Raw genomic sequence first — 21,063 nt, forward strand, 5'->3', positions numbered from 1 at the left:
GTGAATGGCTGGCTGCGAGCGTCCCGACGTCAGGTCGGCGCTTTCCCGGATGGCATTGGTAGGGTTTTTTTGTTCGGTCGGGCTTTTTTACGAATCGTACGGTGATGGTGTACCCGTGCGAATCGTAATTCCTTGTTTGTAAAAATTGACGACCGGGTACGCGTCGGACGGAGATTATGCTCCGTCCGACGGTTCGTACCCGGTTTTTACCGGATCGTGATCGGCACCAGAATGTCAAAAATATCGTTATTAAGAATATAAAGTATTTTTTAGTTAAAAAAAAAATGTAAAATAAACCAAATAATACTTATAAATAAAATAAACATAATTAAATATATGTTATAATGTTTAAAAGTAATAATTAATATATATAATGTAATAAAACATTAATTAAACATATACATATAATATATAATATATATACTTACTTAATAATAAATTTTAATAATTATTTTAATAACTTATAACTTGTTAAAAATTATTATAAATTACAAATACATCATACACATAAAACAATAACATGAATAAAAATTAAATAATTATATATAACACATTAAAAAAATTACATTTAATTTGAATATTGTTAAAATTAATTATATATTACATTAGCTAAAATAATACAAAAAATATTAAATAGCACCGACAATAAAACTACTACTCCAGCTCCAAAAAAAAACAGTAAAGAAAATGTTGGATAGCGTAGAGCTAAAAATTACTATTTCCACTCCAGGGAGTGTAACAATAGGGAAAGTGTTGGATAGCGTAGGGGTAAAAATTACTATTCCCACTCCAGAGAGTGCAACAGTAGGGAAAGTGTTGGATAGCGGAGGGGTAAAAATTACTATTCCAACTCCAGAGAGTGCAACAGTAGGGAAACTGTTGGATAGCGTAGGGGTAAAAATGACTATTCCAACTCCACAGAGTGCAACAGTAGGGAAAGTGTTGGATAGCGTAGGGGTAAAAATTACTATTCCCACTCCAGAGAGTGCAACAGTAGGGAAAGTGTTGGATAGCGTAGGGGTAAAAATAACTATTCCCACTCCACAGAGTGCAACAGTAGGGAAAGTGTTGGATAGCGTAGGGGTAAAAATTACTATTCCAACTCCAGAGAGTGCAACAGTAGGGAAAATGTTGGATAGCGAAGGGGAAAAAATTACTATTCCCACTCCAGAGAGTGCAACAGTAGGGAAAGTGTTGGATAGCGTAGGGGAACAAATTACTATTCCAACTCCAGAGAGTGCAACAGTAGGGAAAGTGTTGGATAGCGTAGGGGTACAAATTACTATTCCAACTCCAGAGAGTGCAACAGTAGGGAAAGTGTTGGATAACGTAGGGGTACAAATTACTATTCCAACTCCAGAGAGTGCAACAGTAGGGAAAGTGTTGGATAGCGTAGGGGTAAAAATTACTTTTCCCACTCCAGAGAGTGCAACAGTAGGGAAAGTGTTGGATAGTGTAGGGGTAAAAATTACTATTCCAACTCCAGAGGGTGCAACAGTAGGGAAAGTGTTGGATAGCGTAGAAGTTAAAAATAACATAGTTATAAATAAAATAAATATTTAAAATAATTAGTGATTTAATTATTAAATAACTCAAAATTATTTACAAATACCAATAAATAATTATTACAAACATAACTACCAAAGAATAATTAATTAACAATACATTAATAATAAATACCAATAAATAATAATTAATTAATATTAATTACCAAATCATAAGTATTAAACGATAAACTATTTTTCATAACCAAAAACATATGAATTATTAAAAAGTAAATACCAATTAAAATATATTTAACCATTTAAAAAATATATACAGCAAAATAATAATTATGAAACATTAATTACCAATTAAAAATATTGAACTATTAAATATTTTTCATACGCCAAAATATTAAATATTACACATTAATTACCAATTAATAATTACTTATTAATATATTAATTAGAAATATCAATGCATAATATTTAATTATATTTAATTCACAATTAATGATTAATCAACAATTAATTATTTTTCATAACCAAAATATTATAATTTAAAATATTTACCAATTAATAATTATTGTCCAATTAATTAATTATCAATACCCAACAACTAATTTAATAATTACTTAATTAGATTTCAATTACTTCCAACACTATTCCCCTATAAACGCACCACACACTCCACTAATAAAATAAGACACTTAACATAATTATCAATTAATCAACTAATTAAAACTAATTGCCAATTAATAAACATTAATTACCAATTAATACTTAATTAACAATAATATAATTATCAATACCAATAAATGAAAATAAATTATTAATTAATTACAATTAAATTACTTCCCACCCTATTCCCCTATAAACCCACAACCCGCTACAGAACTTAAATGCAAAAAAAATTTAAAATCAATTTATAATTCCTAAAAATGTATAATTAATTCCATATAATTAAATTACTTCCCACCCTATTCCCCTATAAACCCACAACCCGCTACAGAACTTAAACGCAAAAATTAATTAAAATTAATTTATAATTCCTAAAAATGTATAATTAATTCCATATAATTAAATTACTTCCCACCCTATTCCCCTATAAACCCACAACCCGCTACGGTACTAAAACACAAAATTGACTTAAAAAACCATTGTTAACATATAAAAATTGTATACATATATGTTAAAACCAGTAGAACACTTAACTAAAAACATATAACACATACATATTAAATACATAATAAAATACATAACAATAATATAAATATCGATATTAGTAACATCCATATTAGTAAAATCGATATATTTGATGTCGATATTACTAACTTCGATATTACTAACATCGATATTAAAATACTTACCTTAGGATCGATATTCTGTCCATAGATATTATTGACATCGATATTCTGTCCCTTCGATATTTAAAACTCGATATTTGTGTAGGTAGATATTTTAGTTTCGATATTTTGGCTGCTCACCAACGCTACCATGACGCTCGATACTATTGAGTGGCCGTATCTAATGGCTGTGGTCCAAAAAAGGGGGTTTGGTCGGAATTTTATTCAATGGGTGCGTCTCCTGTATACGATGCCATTGGCTGAAGTGGTGGTTATCAACAAAAAATCGGACACTTTAACCTTAGTCGTGGAATCCGTCAGGGATGCCCGCTCTCTCCTCTCCTGTTCGGCATTGCACTGGAACCGCTTGCGGCATGGATCCGGAGGGACCCGGTTATACAGGGTCTACGTTGGTCCCCCAAATGGGAGGACCGTATATCACTTTACGCGGACGATGTTCTGCTCTACCTGGCCTCCCCTAGGAAATCCCTAATCGCAGTCTTAGATATCTTAGTGATATTTAGCAGGTATTCTAGATTCACGATCAATTGGACGAAGTCTCATCTGTATGTCCTTCAGGGAGACACACCTGCCCTGCCCCGAAACTGTCAGATCCAGATCAGTACCACGGGATTCAAAAACTTGGATATATTTCTCTCCTTAGATCATATACTCCGATACAGCAGAAATCTGCTCCCTCCGCTACTAAGGCTGATGCGAGATATAGCCAGCTGGAAGACACTTCCCCTCGCCCTCCTGGGCAAAGCTGCCCTTTTTAAAATGATGTCCCTGCCCCGTTTTCTCTATGTTTTGCAAAACACACTTGACCCAGTCCCACCAAAATATTTTAAAGAAATTGAAAGTCTCCAGAGGGAATTATTATGGAATGGAGCACCCCATATCGCCCTTGGCAAACTCACCTTAAACTGGTATGCCGGAGGCATCAGTCTCCCTGATATAAAGAAATATTACTGGGCTGCACACTTGGCAGCTATTAATCATGGCACATACGGTAATCCAGACGACCCCGGATTCCGTATGAATAGATGACTCCTCCCGAGAGGTAATTATAATAGGGCACTTTATTCGAGACCGACTAGATTTTGTCTCACGGGCCCCACTGGCCATTCCGTAAAGGTGTGGCACGCAGCCACTAAATCCCTCGGATGGGGGAACATACTAACGCTGGCAACCCCCCTGTGGGACTCTGAGAGACTGGGTGACTTGTGGAAATCAAAGGGATTTAGTAATTGGGACTTGACTGGAATTTCCCAGATTGCGGACCTGTGAGAAAAGGGGAATGTTAAAACTTTCGCTGCTCTCCAAAGTCAACACAAACTGGCTGCCACTGAAAGTTTTCGCTATACCCAAGTTTGTCACGCGTTACACTCACTCCTTCCAAGGGGTTACTCCCTTCCGGAGGCCTCTCCACTAGAGGATAGACTACTAGACGGCCAGCTCCCTGAAATAACTATCTCTCTTATATATACAAAATTAACATACAATATGGAAGACCCCCTTTTAGGTCTCAGAAATAGATGGGTAGCAGAGGGTATAGAAATGGAAGATGAGGAGTGGCAAGAAGCAGTGTCTTCCCCTAGAGTGGTAGCTATCCCGGCATGGCTCAGGCTGGTGCAGCTCAAAATCCTGCATAGGACATATATTATGGGACCCCGTTTGGTGCAGATGGGTAGAGCGACCGAAGGGAATTGTCGGAGAGGATGTGGACAGCCGGGCACCTTTATGCACATCATATGGGACTGCGCACATATCCAGAAATATTGGAGGGAAGTACACAAGGTTATGAGTGCCGTGTTGGAAACGGTTCTTCACCCGGAGGCACGCTGATGTCTCCTGAACATTTGGAAGCACACCATTTACAATGGGTCACTTTGGGGTCGATGATAGCTAAAAGAAATATCGCTCAGGCCTGGGGAGCAGCAATGCCACCCACAGTAGGAACATGGGAAACAAATCAAGACTGGTGCATGTTCCAGGAAAAGACAGTCTATGTGGCCCATGGCTGCCCGAAAAAATGGTCATGAATTTGGAGTGTGTGGAACTCCTATCGTGGAGATATATGCCCTCCCCCTCTCAATGGTGAATTAGAAGATCTACTTTCCCCATGATTTATCCCAATGATGTATACTGTGAATGATGATTGTATTAGTCCGTCTAGCCTGTAATGATTTTGATTGTATTGTATGACTTGTTATACGTCGATGACTGTTGAATAAAAAGATTTATAAAAAATAAAAAAAATAGTAATTGCAAGGCAAAGTATTTAAAGATAGGCATATGCAAATTGAGTAAGAATCAGTTCCCATGAAGAGGAATTCACTAAACCTACACTAAAGTTTCAGGAGAGGTTGGGGAAATTAAAGCAGCAGGTGCCAGCAAGTTAAACCTCTAACGGCAGAGCCAAATGAAAGTATTAGACAGACAAAGAGGAATAAATTCATTTATTTATTTATTTAGGGTTTTATATAGCGCTAGCTGGACCCTGAGGTATCACAGCACTTTACAGAATCAAGTGCAAAGCAATAATCAAAGGTTTAAGATTACATACAATTATAAAACAAGGGAAGTAAAAGTCTGCAGAGGAGCATACATTCATATATACATAGAAACAATTGTAAGGCGTTAAAGCATGGAAATTACTGAAATGAGGTCCAATCAAATACAAATTAGGGTCCATATAGCACTAGCTGAGCTGGACCCCGAGTATCAGAGCGCTGTACAGAATCAAGAGCAAGGCAATAATCATAGTTTCAAAATTATATAAAATTATACGGCAAGGGAAGTAAAAGTCTACAGAGGAGTACACATTAATATATACATAGAAACAATTGTAGGGCCAAGAAGGATGGAAATTACTGAAATGAGGCCCAATCCAAAACAAATTAGGGCCCATGGAGAGAAGGACAACAAGAACAGTACAGGTGAACACAAAGAAAGAAAGGCCAACAGATCACCAGAGGTATGAACTGATCACAAGAGCCTATTTGAAATCAGGTTCAGTATGATTCATAGTATCCAGTATTTCTTGAGGAGATGGCGTTTCAGGTCTCTTTTGAAGCCTGGGAAGGAGGGGTTGCAGAAAAGGTCCCCAGGGAGTTCCAGATGCTGGGAGCATTACCTGAAAAAGAGCGAGAATGGGTAGGTTTTTTTTCTAGTTTCGGAGTCACGAGGAGAATAGCAGAGGTCTGGCACTTCCTGCTCTTGTGAGTTTGTTGTCTAAATAGTCAGGGGAGCGAGAGTGAAGTACTTTGTGGGTGATGCAGGCAGTCTTGTAGATGTATCTTCCTTCGATGGGAAGCCAGTTTAGGGACTTGAGGGCCTGCGGGATGTGTTCATACCTTTTACAGTCTGTTATAAGCCGGGCTGCCATGTTAAGTACTGATCTGAGAGGGGCGAAGTGAGTTTTCGGGGTGCCGGTGAGTACAGCATTCCTGTAGTCAAGTTTAGAGGACCAACGATTGAACAACCCATTTGAAATCGTCCGATGGGTTGAATGGTTTAATTTGTTTGAGGTGTTTAAGTGTATATAGCGCTCTTTTGGCTGAGCTTTCGATATGATCCTTCAGTGACAGATGTTTGTCCAAGGTAAAGTCTAAGGGTTTGGCCAAGTTGGATAGAGTGAGCAAACAGTTTAGGGCTTTAAGGTCAGTGATCCAGCCTTGGATTGGGAGGTGGTTCCTTATAGGGGAGAACAGAATGATTTCCATTTTGTTGGGGTTTAATTTTAGATGGTTAGAATAAAACCAGGATTGAATCTTACTCAATGAGATGTTAAGATGTAGAATGTCACTGTCTGATTTGATTTTGTTGTGAAGTTGCATGTCGTCAGCATAGAGGTGATATTTGATCCTGCTTGTTTCAGAATGATAGTAAGGGGTTCCATGAAGAGGTTGAAGAGTGAAGGGGAGAGTATTGAGCCCTGAGGGACACCCAGAGAGACAGGAGTTCAATTCGAGAGGCAACAACTGATTTTGATTTGTTGTGTTCCGTGTTGGCGGTAAGAAGTGAACTATTTTAGGACAGTGCCATTGCAATCGGAGCGTGTCTTCAGAGATTCCAGTAAGGATGACTGTTTGACTGTATCGAAAGCCGCTGAGAGGTCCAGAAGGCAAGCATCTCCATTCTCTAAGGATCGATGTATGTCGTCTGCAATGTTGAGCATGGCGGTTTCTGTGCTGCAGCCTTTCCTGAAACCAGATTGGAAGGAGTCAAGAAGGTCTTATTCACCTGTGTGTCTGTCGAGTTGTTGTGAGACGCATTTCTCCAAGGTTTTAGCTAGGAACGGGAGTTAGAGATAGGACAGAGGTTGTTGGGATGATTAGAGTCTGCCCTGGGGTTTTTGAGTATCGGTGTGATTTGACCTAGTTGGAGGGAATCCGGTACACACCGAGAGGCAAGATAGGTGTTAATGATTTGTGTCTGATATGTTTTAGGTTATGTACTAATTTTACAGGGAGAGGATCTTTGGTGTATGAAGTCGGTTTTAATTTCGCAATGATATTAAAGACTTCTAGCTCAGTCATGGGTTTGAAATGTGTCCAATTGGCGTCATTTTTCAATTGGGTGTCAAAAAGACTGTCATCTGTTCCAATTGGTGTTGATTGATTATTGAAAAGCTCAGGTAGCCGGGTTGTCATGGAGAGGGGAGTGCTGTTAAGAGTGATTAGCAGTGGAGGAAGGGTAGTGACTTGAGGGAAGGATTGATCAATTTTAGCGATTTTGTCTGTGAAGAAGAATTGATCAATTTTAATGATTTTGTCTGTGAAGAAGCTGGCAATTTTATCACATCGTTCTTTGGAGGAAATGATTTCATGTAGGGCAGATGAGGTTTGTCGTTTGGCAATATTAAAGAGTTCTCTGGGCCTATTCTTTGCAGTCAAGTTGGATACGGAAGAATGAGGCTTTTTCTCTGAAAATGTGCTTCTTGTAGGTTAACCTAGCAGTTCTGAGGAGAGTTAGATGTAATGATGCGGGGTTTTGTCTCCAAGTCCTTTCAGCTGGTCTAAGTTGTCTTCTTTCGTTGATAAGATCAGAGTTAAACCATGATTTAGATTGGATTGATCTTTGTTGTTTTAGTTTGAGCGGTGCAACTTGGTCGAGAACTTCAGTTATCGACTTATTGAAGTGGGTAGTGAGCTCATTTGCGTTTTGAGAGTGCGGGAGACGTTTTGTACACGAATGTTTGACTCAAGTACGGTTGAAGAGTCTCGTTTGAGGTTTCTGGTCCACAGCTGAGGTTTGCATATTAAGACCAAGTGAGGTTTGACAATGGTTTTGATGTTGAACAGTATGAGATGATGGTCAGTCCAGTCAATGGGTACAATGTCATTAAGGGTGATCAGTTAATTACTTGTGATGATAGCGTCTAGAGTAGCGCCTTTGATGTGGGTTGGTTTGTTGCAGAGTTGCTTTACATCATTCATCTCACGAAGGTTAGCAAGGCACCTGACTGTGGAGTCTTCAGCATAGTTCCAGTGAATGTTATATTCTTCCAAAAACCCATCCTTGAGTCAGTAAGGGAGAACTGGCTAAGTAGATCAGATAGCTCTTCAGAGAAGAGTTGGCGATCACCAGGTGGGTGATAGATAGATTGCAGTTTGATGGGTGAGGAGCCTTTGTCATTAAGTTCAACCCTGAGGTATTCAAAGGTCGAGTATTCAGCATTCTTTAGAATGGAGAGTTGGATTTCTCTTTTGCGGATTATGGCTAGACCTCCACCTGTTCTATCAGTCCTGTCATGTCTCATTATGGAGTACACAGGCGGAGTAAGTAGGTCAAGCATAGCAATCGAGTGTTCATTGAGCCAAAATTCTGTAAGGAGAGAAATGTCAATTCCCTCACTGAGGATGGTTTCATCTATCTCAGTAGCATGCTGTGCTGCTGATCTGCAGTTGACGAGCATGCAAGAAATAGGCCTGGGATTATCCTTACCAGATTTAAGGGTATGGATGGTGGTATATTGCGCAGGAGGTCTGGGCGAGTTAGGAATTACATGGGTTCTATTTAAGCCCATTATTACTGGGATGGTGGAGGTGGGGAAATGGTCAATCACCTGGGTATAAGGGAGGTAGGATTTGCTAAGAACATTCACTTCCATGGCAGAGAGAGGTCAGTTAGCACGATGAGGCTTGTGGGCCCATCGGCAAAGGGGAATGGTAGGCCAAGGAGGGAATTGAGAGGAATTCGGAGAACTTGTAGGTGAAGTTCTGTATGAGTAAGAGCAGGCCACAATAAGGCCGATTCACAGAACTAACCTAAGACAAAATCCTAAACTTACTACTTTTGGTATTCACAGAAGTTAGGATTTTGTCTTAAGTTTGTCTTAAGACAAACTTAAGACAGACTTAAGACAGACTTAAGACAGACTTAAGACAGACTTAAGACAAGCTTAAGACAAACTTAAGACAAACTTAAGACAAACTTAAGACAAACTTAAGACAAAATCCTAACTCAAGTCTGTCTTAAGTCTGTCTTAAGTCTGTCTTAAGTTTGTCTTAAGACAAACTTAAGACAAAATCCTAACTTCTGTGAATACCAAAAGTAGTAAGTTTAGGATTTTGTCTTAAGTTAGTTCTGTGAAACGGGCCCAATGTTCTGGTTCAAGAGATCTTGTCTAAAATGCGCTAATTTGGTTGTAAGAGAGTTGCGTTTACAATCCATTCGGTTCAGAATCTGTGCGAAAGATTTGGAGGTGCATCCTGCATTGAGGGTGGGGAGAAACGCAGTGAGATCTGTGTAAAAGGGTGAGGGGATCACCACATTAAGGGGATGGTCCGTGTCATTAGGACTAGGATTGGAGATAATCTGGGTGGGATGTTTAGGGTCTGCCTTGTGAGGGGGGAGTGTCGGATAAGTAATTAGTCAATAAAGTTCTCAGGATAGGTGCCTCATCGCACTTTACACACTTTATATATGTTATTTTGCACACATACATTTGCTAAAGAGTTAAACTTTGAGAGCAGGACAAATAGGTATGTAGTTTAAGAGAGGAAATGGCATCTGCATTCAAAAACGGACAGAAGCAATCTGATTCTGACTAACTCAGCAAAGCATAATCAAACATAAAATTTCTAAAGCAAAGTACAACTTCCTAAGGTTCCCATGAGGCAGAAACCAGCCAAAATCTAGCATTAGATGATAAGATGTCTGCATTCTCCTTCACAGTCATCACAATAAGAAAGCTCACAGCTGCACAGCCTTCAAAAGTTATCTCGTACTGGGTTAAACAACAGGGGCAGACCCCCCCAGGGCACAGGTGCCTCAAACCAATGTCCAGTTACAGTGATACTAGCAACAATACATTTTATCATACAGATTAAAACAACATAAAGCTATTGCTATTCAAACTGTTTCAGTTAGCTTGGGTCCTAAATGAGAATAAAGAGTAATATAACTCACAGCTGCCAAGAGCACAGTTTTGATGTTAGCAGAACTTATTTTTTTACTGAGTTCTTCATTTAATATGGCCAACTTAACGTAAACAAACATTAACTATGGTTAACTAGAACGTGGAAATTGCTAACTATGGTCAACCTTAACATGAAAGTCACACTTCAGATATGGGTATATAATGTGCATTAGTTTAACTGCTAAGCAAAAAGAAAAATAGGAAGAACGCGTCACCACTTGCATGTCTCCCTTTTTAGGTCGAGCTTTAGCAGCGCATGCACTGCTCTGCAATGCATACTGTATTCAAGTATGGACTTGCAGCTCCACGCACTTTCCGCCCATATTTTTCACTGGCTTGTGTCATTGTCCTTTTTAAGTGCTGGCTTCAGATTCGTTAATAGGCTTGTTAGTCCCTCTTTAGTCCCGCCTTGTCTTCATTTGTAACCTCCCATGAGGACTGGCCCTTTTACTTCTGTTGTTACACAGTATGGGGCATATCAGCAACAACCGGCGATAATTATCGCCGGCTAACTTGGATTTTTATTGCTGAGATAGCGTGCTATTAGCAACGCTTATCTCAAAAGCAATAAAAATCCTAGCGCTAACTGCCAAATGTGAGATTATCGCGAAACCCAGCGATAATCTCACGAAGATTGGCATTAGCTTGATGATCGGGCCTCACATACTTAGCCATGATATCCACCTTCCATAGGATATCATGGCTAAGTCAGTCCTGAAGCAGGCGTAAGGAAAGTAGCGATAACAGGGGTAATCGCTACTTTTCTTGCCGCTATGCTTCATAGCGTGGGGCTTGATGATAGGAGAAATGTTGCTTAGCGACATTTCTCCAGTCATGTCAGGTCAGGAACGCCCACTTTGCATCTCATTAGAGATGCAAAGCTGGGCGTTAAGAATCCGGGCGCTAATGCAAGGTTTCACGCGATAGCGTGACCTTGCTGATTAGGCGATAAAATTATCGCCGCTTTTCGCCCGAAAACGGACGCAAAAACTGCGATAATTTGATATTGCCTCGTTGCTGATATGCCCCTATGTTTTTTATTTAGTCTGTAAGCACTATTTTCTTTATTGGGTTTCTCCTACTGCAGGCAGGAAATGCTTTCCTGCAACATTCAGCACGCCATGCACGCTTTCACTTTCCAAGCAGCCCGGGACAATGGCGGCCGATTCTTCAAAATGAAATAGGTCTCGCATTTACATGAGTTTGAGCTATTGGCATTGTAAATGACAATGCCTTTTATTTATGTGTTAATTATCAAAACAGATTAAAAAATGGCATTGGAATTTACAATGCCAATAGCTTAAACTCTCGTAAATGAAAGACTTCTTGCATTGCAAATGCTTGTTATCTCTTACTCTGGGACCAAGTCTGCTGATGAAATGTATGTCTAGTCCCTACAAATGAGTGCCAATGCCCTCCGCCTACAGCTGGCTTAAAATATTAAGCACTGGTTCTCGGTCATGTTTCCCATATCCCTGCAAGGTGCCTTTTCTGTATGCAAAAATAGCCTCCCCATTATCGATATTGCTGTATCTACCAATTATCTGCATTCATTTAATCATAGCAGCCAGCCTGACACCCTATGGTTTTAGAGTGGCAGGTTATTTGCTCATAACACAAGATTATTGTTCACTGCACTTCAAATCTTTTCCAAAAAGAAGTTGACAAACTCTTCACATTTTATAATATATTAAGTGATGGGAAAACAAGAGCGGGACTGGTGGTGGCCTGCTTGATAAAATTCAATAGTAGCTCATTTTGGTTTCTACCTGAATCAAGCTGGGGGCCTATGGGGTAGGTTGTGACATTAAAGATGCATTTTAATGTTCTTTTAATAGCTCAGACATTTCCTAGAAGAGGGAGTGAGGCGTTTTGTCACCATTTCTGCTCTAACACCTCTCCCAATTTCCTTGCATCATTAAGCTAAACGGAGACCCATTGGGCAGAGATATTAGGAGGCAGATTTACGAGTTCTGGCGTATCTCTGCAAATCAGCAGGGATGCGCCAGAAAAGATGCGACACGCAATTCCCTCCCTGCGCCACCACGAATCCGTCGCATTTACAATGCGGCGCACCATGGCGCAAGGATAGGGCGATGCGTGTCACATCCTGTGGCGTAAGGGCAACGCATTGCTGGAGTCGTGTCGCAAGCACGACGCGCCTCCAGCAATGCTCAGGGGCGCCCTATGCCTAACATGCTGCGTCACTCCTTACGCCTGCTTCAAGCAGGTGCAGGGTTTTGACGTAGCATGGACATAAAAGTGACTCAGTGAAATCTTGTAGATTTCACTGCATCACTTTTACGAGGCGTTCCTGCGACGGAACGCCCACCCTGTGCCGGAACGCCCACATGAGACCTAACGCAGGTTTCATGTGGCGCAGGGCTTTACAACGTGACGCATCTCCCTAGTTGCATCATGTTGTAAATAAGGTGCAACGTGGTGCATGGTTTATGCCACCGCTGCGTCACAGAAGTGACACAACGGCGACATAAATGTGGCGCATGGGGCTCTTAAATCTGCCCCTAGTATTCTGCTTCTTTTTTGTTATTGGAACAAAGGCAAAGGTAAATCAGCCATTACTATATTGTACTGAATGGTCAGTGTGTTCACATTGCTTGGGCAAGCAAGTATCCAACAATAGACAAAGGTCCGTAGAATCATTATCTTTAGTGATACCAAGATGGTTCTTTGTTTGGGTTGTAAACACAATGAGATGATGGACGGAGCGCTGAAACTTTTCAGACACTCACCTCAGTCACAGATCTGTCTTTGGATTGGCCTGTGACTTTGTTATCAAAACAAAGGTAGACATGAATTTGGAAATGGTCAGACCAGTCCACATTTTGGTTGGGTCATATACCTTTGGAGAAATAAGATCAAAGGTGGTGCCCTTGTCGTGTGGGGTTGGCAAAATGTTGGATGAAATTGTTGTCATTCAGAAAGGAGGCTAATGAGTGGAAGCTTCGTGGGAGGAATTGTCCCACTGCTAGTTAAAATTTGCAAAGTAGAAATTTTTGCAAGAGTACATCAGTCGGGAAGTAATGTGTTCAATTCTCTGAATGACAGAGATTCTCACTTTCCCACAAGGATGGTACATGGCACTTAATGTGGTGGAGTGTGAAGAGGCCATTTTGATTTCAACCTTCAGACACTGAAATGTTGGCAAGGTTTCTGCAGATATGTGATTGCAAGTGAGCATATTTACATGAATCAGAGAGCTCACACCTCCTGATTAACCCCCTATGTATGTTATGATAATGATTAAGCAGGAGGAAGCAGGAGATCCACTAATGATAGAGAAGCTTCATTGTTCCAGGTCTCTGTTAGATTCAGTAGATTTAAGTTAGAAGACAAATAGTAACAGGCAATTCAATGGAGAGTGCCTCGGTTGAGATGCAGTTGTAAAGGAAGGAGCACTAGAGGAAGTATAATTTGAAGAAAAGCATGACCATTTGCTCAAGGTTGATTTGTACTAGATTATTAATCTATACCTCCCATTTGGATTTGGTGGTGATGCCAAGAGACAGCAGGCAAAAGTCAGTTCAAAGGGCCATCAGATTGCTCAGAGTTGGTGACTGTGAGGAATTCAGAATGGATCTGAGTTATGTTGAGGCACAAGGAGGGAATACGGAATGAAATTGAACCCTCATCCAAAGTGTGGAATAGATGGATATAGGGATCTGGGGTGGAAACACAGGTGTATGTGATGAGACATTTTAGGTGAGCCTATTCTGAGAGCCTGTGTCATTTAGGGGTTATTCATTGGAGGTACAGGGTGTGCAGCTCAAACAAAGCAATACAAGGTTTAAAGTCTTCTTTAGCCTGTCCAGCTAATTGTTTAAGAAAAAATATTCCCGGTGTGTGAGCTGGAGTTTGAAGAATACGAAGAATTCAGTGCTTAATTTGTAAATTAATAAGTACTGGGTCTTAAAGTAAAGCTCATCTGCTCGAGGCTAGTGCTATCGAAGGTCACAGTTACTAAGGCTGCTTAGTCTAGATTTTACCTCATGCCTCTTTCATCTACCACCACACACTCCCTGTCCCTTTATCTCACTCTCGCAGGTTCGTTTTTATCCATGATTTCTCTCTTTGTGACTTTTTCTCAGTCATTCCCGGTCCCCCCTTTTGTGTTTTTTTCTCTCTTGCATTGGATCAAAGTCTGATGAGGTCAAATAAACACCGGTCCCAAAAAATGAGTGCTGGTGGGCCCCACCTGCAACCACTGGTTCAAATTAAGAACTTTTGAAGACCGCAGGATAACTGGTGTGCCAGACCCAAGTAATGAGAGGACATTTCAGTGGATAAAATGCCTTCTTTCAGATAACAGTTCAAGGGGGGGATAAACATATCATATGAGAGATCGATTAGGAGGATGGTGTCAGTAGTACAGCCAGGGAGTTAGTGTTAGAATTAAAGCACTCTTGTTGATTACCGGAGCAAGGGTAGCTGGAGACACAAGTTCAGACAGTGAGTAAAAGGTGATGGTTGGGATAGGAGGCCAGATTGTTGTATAGTAGTGGGGTCTAGTGGCACAGCAGGCGAGTATGTAGCCAGTTAGGTAGCACTAGAACCAGATAGGTGAGATAAAGTGGGATGCTTGCCAGTCAGGGAAGAGGGTGGTAAATTCTTGGGTTATGTGAGGGAGATGAACAGAAAGTCAAACCTTATCACTTGCTTGGAACATAGTTTTGCATTTGTCATAGATGGAATTAGATCAAAATGTAATAGAGAATCTCCAATAGAATGTTGTTTTCATAGGTGATATTAATATTGAGGAACACAAATAAGGTGCCAACAGAGGATTGAATGCAAGCCTCAGAGTTGGGAATGAAAAAAGCAAGTCTGTTTGGAGGAAACCATTCTTTATATGTGTGGTTTTGGCCTGCCAACAGTGTTTTAGAATTCATGGTGGATGATCTGAGTGAGGGAACTGAAACAAATCTAGGCAACATTAAATTAAATCTAAAAGAGAAAGGCTGAGAAATGTATAAGAGTACAAAGCTAATGTATATAGCAGAACACAAGTATGGTCGAAGAGTACCCTAATAGTTGAATAAAATAGAAGCACCCCTAATAGTTGAATAACATAGAAGCACTATTTACTCAAATATGAGTAGTATCTTATTTAAGAAGCATGAGACAAGGACTTAAACATATATGGCTGCATGATTGCCCCTTCCTGGTAATCAAATCTAATTGCATTCCTAATACTCTCAAAATTTTTATAAAATCTAACACATCCATCGCTTCATTTGTAGCCACTCATCTGCATCCATCATAAATTCGGATGGTACACAAATAAACACTCATCATCACCTCAAATCACTCACCTGTCAAGTGTTGAATCAGCTCTTTCTGCCTCCCTGTAGCATAAGCATGAAAAGCACTCATCAAATATTCCACCAAATTTAAAACACACTCTTTCCAATCACTTCTGATCTCCAAGACATCAATCACACACCACTTATCAAAAAGAACATTAACACAAGTACACACTCATCAATAACTCTCATCCAAAAACAATTTCCCTACTCCACTGGATAATCCCAACCAATCACATGCATCTTGCATCCAAGAATAACTTATCAAAAATCTGTTTGAAGTATTTATGCTCTGCAAAAAAATAAACATAATCACAAGTATCTTTATTGTCTTCATCATTTCAGTTGTTTTCACCTTGAAATTGCCAAATACCATGTGAGAATTCTACTCAATAAACTAGAAAAACATATCGATACGACACCTAAAATTGAAACAATAATCAAATAACCACAATTCACTCACATCCAGTACGGTCACCATAAGATACCCCCCAAAACTGTTTTTTTTATTAGTTTCTACCATCAATAAATTCAAATGTAAACTTTTAACCTCTTCACAAAGCAATACACATGAGAAGGTCTCCAAATACACCTATCCCCTATCCGAATCTGAAACATGAGAACAAGGTGAAAAAAACAGACACTGAAATCACAAGTTGCCTAATCAATTTAACTCTGTCAGTTACCGCCATCTTAGACTATCTAATAGCCCGCAGGAGTCCTATTGAATAAATTAGGTGAGCACATCTCATAGCAACCCATACAATGAAAAAAAAGATTAAATGGCACAAATTCATCCATATCCAGTCTCATCTCAGTCAGACAGGCCCTTAGACAATTTGATACTGATTCCTGTCATTAACCCCTTCAAGAGTCAAATATTGATCTTTTCACCACACTTTCGACATCAAAAGAGTTCATAACTAAATCAAGTACGCACATACAAAGAAGATTGCTATTTTGTAGTGGCGAGTGCTGCATACGATTAGGCAAGAAGTATCAAATAGCATGCAGTACTGATATTATCATCCAAATATTAATCACTATATATTCCACACTCCCTGTTAAATAAACACTCATTTATGTACACCTCCCACAAGTGACCTTCTTCATGACAGTTTCAGAAAGTATCCCTCAAATCATACCCATTGTATTAACCAAACTCTCAAATTGCATCTACAACGCAACCGTCAGCTATAATGTAACCAGCAATGTACACCTGGCAACAATTCTTTAAACATCACAAAAAATAATGCAGTTTACTCTCAATGTTAAGCCCCTTCTCTAAGGTTCTTAACCTGCTGATCCACCTCGCCTCCATTCAGCGAAGAATTAGCTCCATATCAACACCCTGTGGACTATGTCTAATCTTGTCTAATCCATGGAATTTAAATGTGATCCTATCAGAATTGGATTCCTTAACATGCTAAATCCACAGAGAAGATACATCGTTGTTCTTTATGGCCCTACAATGTTCTTGTATCCTGAGCTTCAGGGTCCTTTTGGTGCTGCCAATATAAACCTTACAACAATCACAAATAATCGCAGATACCACAAAAACATTATTGCACTTCAAATCAAATCAAATCAAAAATTTCTTTATTCGGCTCACCAAAGAGAGTCATAAAAGATACAATTTTAAAAATACACATTTAAATACATTTTCAGAAACACATTTAAAATTCATTGTGTTTAAAGGTCATGTCTGGTATAAATATTCACAATAATGGCAGTTTTCCAAAATGTAAACTATAACATACACCTCTGGGTATAGCATCAATTAAAATGATACAGTTTCTTTAAATAGAAACAGATCTGGGTTAGGTCAGCCTAGATTCTGTCTGTGGCGCATGATGTATTGTAGGAAATTAGAAACAGTGTGGACCAGCCCCTCCCCCTCAAGCGACTGTAAAAACAATAACGCCGGGCGACAGGTACGGAAGCCCGTGCGTTTTAAAAGGGGGATTAATAATTTCTTCCGCTGATCTGTGTAGTATTTACAAAATAAGATAGTGTGAATTGTGGACTGGGAAGAACTCCCGTCACAAGGGCAGAATGGAATTATTTTGGCCCAGTTATTTCTCGATGGAAATGTGACTAGTCGATGGAAACAATTCAATCTAAACCTTACGAGAAGGTATAACTCATAAGAAGTAATGTTATACATCAGGTAAGGTTGGATCCCAAAGACGGTCTGGACTGTTAGGCTCTGTCTGACCGTTTGTTTCATGATCTCCGAGTTAAGTCTTAAGTCTTCGAGATGCCTATAGCAAAGGTCGTAAAAGACTTTTCTTGTTAACTCCTGAATTGTAGGGGGATCTTTATAATATTTTCCTAGGCCCAGATCAGTAAAAAAGTTTTTAGCATAGGATAGCCACCCAGATCTGTGAGCATTATCTAGGTCCTTGCAGTCTTGAATGATAGTTTGTGTAAGGAGAGATTTATCAGATGTCCATATTTGGTGCCATAATAGGAGAGGCTGGATTTTCGCCAGATCGGCAACATATGGAAGACCTAATTCTACGTGGCAGGAATAGTTTGCGGCTGATGTTGATAGAGCAAGGAGATATTTCAGAAAGTTGTTTTCTAACGTCTGAATGGCTGCCACAGACACGTAGCCCCATACTCCTGCACCATACAAAGCCACTGATATACATTTGGCTTTGTAGATCTTTACCATCTCTGCAGGTGCTTTTTTCCCAAGTTTCCTCGAGAAACTCACAAGTGCAGAGGTGGTTCTAGCAAACTGCAGTTTTCTTACTTCAACTGCCGGTTTCCAGTTTAATTTTTTGTCGATCATGACACCTAAGTAAGGATAACTATCCGTACTTGCTAAACTTTCCTTATTCAAGTATATTGATCTAGGTTTAGTACTCTTGCTAACACCTGCCCTCATGACGAAGGTTTTCCCTATATTGACCTTAAGGTTCAGACTAGACATAAAAGAAGCGTATTTATTTAAAGCCCCCTGGAGTTCGTTTGGGGTGCGGGCCAATATAACCGCGTCATCCGCGTATAAAAGTGCCGGGATGCGGCGGTTGGCCACCATAGGAAGGTCCTGAGCTCCCTTCAACATTTCACCCTCCAGACCATTAGTATAGAGGGTGAAGAGGAATGGAGCCAGGACACAACCTTGTCTCACCCCCTTTTCTATCCCAAAGGGTGCAGTCAATTCGCCATTTATTCCGAATCTTACTCTGGCACTTGCATCCGCATAGAGTTCTCTTAAAAAGGTGACTGCGGTTTGGTCCATCCCTAGGTCTAGAAGGATGGACCAAAGTTTAGCATGGTTTACGCAGTCAAATGCGGATGATAGGTCAACATAGACCATATATAGTGCTCCGGCCTTGATATTAACATATTTATCTATCAAAAGTGATAGGTTTAAGGCCTGATCTATAGTGCCCAGTCCTTCGCGGAACCCATATTGTAGGTGGGATAAGATGTTATTCTCCGCTGCCCACTCCTGCAAACGATCGAGTATAATTCGTCCCATCACCTTCCCTGTTGAATCCAGGAGGGAGATGGGGCGGTAGCAGGTAACTAGATTCCTATCCCCTTTCTTAAAGATCGGGACAAGGATAGATGTTTTCCAGGATTCCGGGATAGCTGTGGCACATAGTGCATTGAACACTCTAGTTAGAAATGGAATCCAGAGTTCGGTATTACTTTTATAAAAGTCTATTGGGACCCCGTCGGGCCCCGGGGCCTTCCCTGATTTACTCGCGTTTAAAGCCCGTGTGACCTGGTCTATAGTAATAGATATATCAATTGGAAAGGACAAAAGTCCCTGGCTATGAGGACCGGTATTGCCCGAATCAGTTGCAAAAGGAACTAAAGAGAAAATTCTTGAAAAATGATCGACCCAGTCCCTTTCATCTATAGCAACCTCCACTCTGGGCATTTTACCATTATCAGTAAGGAATGGAGCTCTGACCACTTTCCAAAAAGCGGTATTATTGTTAGTGAAACAGCTCTTGTGCAGTTCTTCCCAGAGCTGTTTTTTTAACTCCAATTTTCTTTCCTTTAGGGCACAATTATAGGCCTTCCTTAATTTAGATATTTCGACGGGATCCCTTACCGATTTACGCAGGGCAGATTTTAGCTTTGAATATGCCGCCGTGCATGAATGGTTGAACCAGCCTCTTTTATTTTTAGTAGATTTGGCCTTTTTTGCCATCAAAGCCCGCCTAACCTCCTCAGTAACCATGCCAAAATTGGCAATAACCTCTGTGTCAGAGACAGACTGGTCGAGGCATTTTATGATAGGCGAATAAGCCTTGGTGACCACCGTTTTTAGGATGTCACTTGAGTTTACTAGGGCCAATTTTAACGAATATCCATTTAATCTTGACAATTCTAGATCATTTTGGTCCAGAATGCTTAAAGTTTTTGTATTTGGCCTGTTAAAAGGATGCAAAGTAATACTGATAGGGTAATGATCACTCAGTGCGATCTGGTGAATATTAAAGGTTGTATCCTTCCTTACAGCACTGTTAGAAAGCAGAATGAAATCAATAGTAGAATTACATCCTCGCCCATGGAAAGTAGGGGCTGGGGGAGTATCTAAATCATGCAAACTATTCATAATACCCATATCCAGTTTAAAAATAATTTCATTTAAGAAACTGCCTAAGGTAGAGTGTGCAAAGTGAGAGATGGGTTTATCCATCTCATCGTTCAGACCACACAAAAATTGATCAAATGCGACACACATAGGCTGGTTACAATCACTGCCCCAGATGATAGTCACCTCACTGGTTTTTTCCTTAATGAAAGTTGTTATTAAAGTGGAAATGGAATTAATTAATTCCATAGCCGCTTGGTTAGTAAGGTTGTTGTAATAATTAACCAGGAGAAAACATTGTCTCGTTTTTAGTGTGAGACTGATGAGCTGGAAATTAGGGTCGAGTTTTAAAGTCCTGATTTCATCTAGCTCAATCAGATTTGAGATGTAGGTGGTTAGCCCACCTTTGGCTCTACCAGAAATTGAAGGTTGGGCAGGTGAAAAGTATGTTTTAAAGCCATTCAGGTGTGTAGCTGTTAACTGCCATGTCTCCTGTAAACACAGAATGTTAAAATTTAAACTAAAACTAATCCAAACATCATTTCCTAATCTGGAGCGAAGACCCGCTACGTTACAGAATAGAACCACTAATTCTGACTTGATTAAATTAGAGTTCTGTGTTGCCTTGGGACATAATGAAGGAGTCGTAGGTGTGGTCGAAGCAGCTATTGCTTGGGAAGTGATATTTGGAGGCAATGGTTGCGGATGGTTGATGTTTAAAGGAGTTTGATTTACAGTAGGAAGGCAAGCTTCGCTATCTAGCGAAGTCTTCCTTGAACAGCTGTCTGAAATCCGCTGATGGCCAGCCAAATAGAGTCAGTCGACATCCTCCAGTGCTCCAAGGGGAAGGAAACGATTGGAGGTGGGAAGATTAGAATTAAAATACTCTATTTGAGGGCATGAGTGCATTCGGCAT

This window comes from Triturus cristatus, chromosome 2_1 (assembly GCF_964204655.1).
Source record: "Triturus cristatus chromosome 2_1, aTriCri1.1, whole genome shotgun sequence".
In the NCBI taxonomy this organism is placed as follows: Eukaryota; Metazoa; Chordata; class Amphibia; order Caudata; family Salamandridae; genus Triturus; species Triturus cristatus.